Source organism: Poromitra crassiceps, assembly GCF_964638095.1.
Source record: "Poromitra crassiceps genome assembly, chromosome: 16".
Lineage (NCBI taxonomy): Eukaryota > Metazoa > Chordata > Actinopteri > Beryciformes > Melamphaidae > Poromitra > Poromitra crassiceps.
In genome coordinates, this window is record NC_139645.1 from 8643992 (window position 1) to 8646749 (window position 2758).

At 39.9% G+C, this 2758-nt stretch overlaps 1 long non-coding RNA gene across 1 annotated transcript; it reads right to left on the minus strand.

Annotated features, from left to right (window-relative positions):
- Nucleotides 1-210: 210 nt before the first annotated feature.
- Nucleotides 211-2519, minus strand: LOC310791337. Its single transcript, XR_014553432.1, has 3 exons — nt 2284-2519; nt 1396-1471; nt 211-1100 (listed from the first exon to the last, which is right to left on the minus strand). It is a non-coding gene; the product is annotated as an uncharacterized lncRNA (long non-coding RNA).
- Between the last annotated feature and the right edge of the window lie 239 nt (nt 2520-2758).

The following is a 2758-nucleotide window of genomic DNA, read 5'->3' on the forward strand; positions in this document are numbered from 1 at the left end:
CCTTCCTCTCATACTTAAATATGGTGGTAATTTCTGAGGTAGTCTACTTGGTTAAAAAAGGTTGAGAACCACTTCAATAATGCACATAATTACAATGATTTAAATGATAACATGTGAGTATTCATACAACAATAATAATTTAAAGGAGAACAGATCCGTGAACTTTTTGTTATTTTATTTATGGACATAAGAAATCAATCAAAGGATGATGATTTGACAACTGTGCATTGCAAATAGCAAAAAACTTGACAACTCTGTAGCTATATGTTGCATATTATGTAGGCTATATATTAAAAAAAAACACATCAAGCCAAAAATAATGTATAAAAAAAAACAAAGCAAAGCAAAATCTGCCTTAAATAGTGCAATAGTCAAATAAAACAGTCATAAAGATACAAATAGAAAACAGGCATAAAGTCACGCACAGCAGCACATCATAGATATTCCTTTTCCACCGTGTTCCAAAAAGTAAATTTTATATAAAATTGTGTGTTATTATAGGTGGGTAATTATCAAGGACTGTAATGATTGTAAGTCAATACTAGCAGGGGGAGTCTAGTATATAAATAAACAATAGTCTCAAGATTCAAGCTTACTTAATAGCCATAATGAACATGTTACAAATGAGGAATTTGTCTTTGTGCAGTATGCAGCGCAGCAATACAAATCAGGCAGACAGAAAGGCAATTTTCAAATTAATTTGCATTAAAGTGCAAAGTAACAGACCTTGAAAGTGACATAGTGGAGTCCATGTAAATGTCCGTGGCGTGTAATAAGTCCATAAAATGCCCAGTAAGTCCTTAAGTGATGTGTAATGGTTGTGTCCATGGCCGTGGGATAATAATGTCCATATGAAAGATGTCAAGTGTCTTCAAGTGTCTGTGGGATAAGTCCATGGGGGGCATGGGCTTGTGGAGGGTTTCGGGTCTCATTGAAGAGGCGGATAGCCAAGTCCGAGTCACGAGTGCCTCGAGTCGAGTCACGAGTCCTGGACTTGGACTCCTGGACTCGAGAACACTTGCAGGCAGAGGGAGTCACAGGTCTTTTTCTCTTTGACGGCGTTGCACGTGGTGGACAAGGCCGGCTCCTCCGAAACCCAGCTATGCAGCGGAGAGAGATGGACGAGAGGTGAACAAGAAAGATTGAGGACATGAATACTAGTCATTACAGTTTGTTGAAGTACAATTTTATATGTATTAAAACAAAAAGGGGGGCGGGGGGCACACACACACATACACATGGAGGCATTGTGACATCACTGATGCAATAATATTTAGTGAGAGCAACACACACACACACACGGGCGTGCCAATAGGGCAGGCGAGGCCAAGCTATGGCTAAAGAAATAATAATTTTCCATAAGAATATTTATAAAAAATAAAATAGAAACCTTACCTTTAAAACTATCTACGAGGTCTTGAAGTTGCCACTCCGCCAATGTGTCTCTGACAAAGCTGTCCATTGGCCCAACCTGAAACAAACAAAGGGAGCTACATTAGAAAAATAAAATAGCTATTTGAATGCCTTTTATGATGCTGCTAGGAGGGATTTTTGAGCTGATACCTATAACAGACAAATATCTGCTTCTCTTGTCCGATAAGCGATAATAATTTCACATTTTTGTATTTATGCAGCTGCTGGACTCTAGCAGCTTCATATGGCTCATCTCAAGCCTGTTTGGTCCAAAATAGAGCTTGCATCAGTGTGGGGGTAAAAGGAAATAAATAATACAAACGATTTACAGACTAACAGTCACAGACTGTAACGGTCTGTAACGTTAGTTTTGATCTCATCTTACATGGCCGTGCACGCAAACAGAAGAATATGCACGCAGTAAATTAACGTGAGCAGCAACACACTAACAATGGGCTGTACTCTGTAACGTTAGTTTAATCAATTGTCTGTTTATAGCCGCGAAAGCAAACGGAATTATGTACGTTAACGTTAAACGGCCGAATAACACCGTTAAATGGTGTATTGATATATCCAGAATGAGCACAAAATAGATGTTTGCAACCGATGCCTTTTTACGTTTTACTCCAAGAAACGTGGAAGGTTTTTAACAAGATGTAGATGGCCCATGCATTTCTTCACTGGGTAGAGTGGCTAACGCTAGCCTCTGCTACTTGTAGGCCTATGTGTAACACAAAAAGCTGTCTACACAACGTCATTTAACTATTAGCCATCTAACTTGTTGTTATCTGCCTAACCAGCGAAATGGCTAATGGTAAGATCGCAGCAGAGCACAATAGGATTTACAAATATAGCGTTAAATATTCTTACCGATCTGCTTTTCAAAGAGCCCCGAAGTTTTCAGTGTTCTTTGTTGTCGTGCACGTCTTGTTTTTCTTGTGATGAAGTTGCAAGAAGGCAGCGGATGATCGCCACCAACCGGTCTGTTATTGTCCGTATATCGCTTTTATAATCAGTCCTGTGTTTTGTAGATAGGTGAAGACAAGTCATGGTTTAAAACGACTTTTTCAAAGATTGTTGCTATCAGTACTCGGCGCATGTTTGCTTCCTGAAATCCCATTCATAAAATGGCGCCAGGACACACGTAGCCTCAATGGCCTGGACGCAGACACAACGTCACACTACGGCAACGCAAAAGTGCCAAAATTCTTCACTTCCCATCGTCACTCTCAACCCCCCCCCCCCCCCCCCCCTCCCAATAATCTTTATTTCAAACTGTTAACATTACACACACAAAAACAACATCAGACAAATGGATACAGATGAGACATGGGGGGGGGGATAT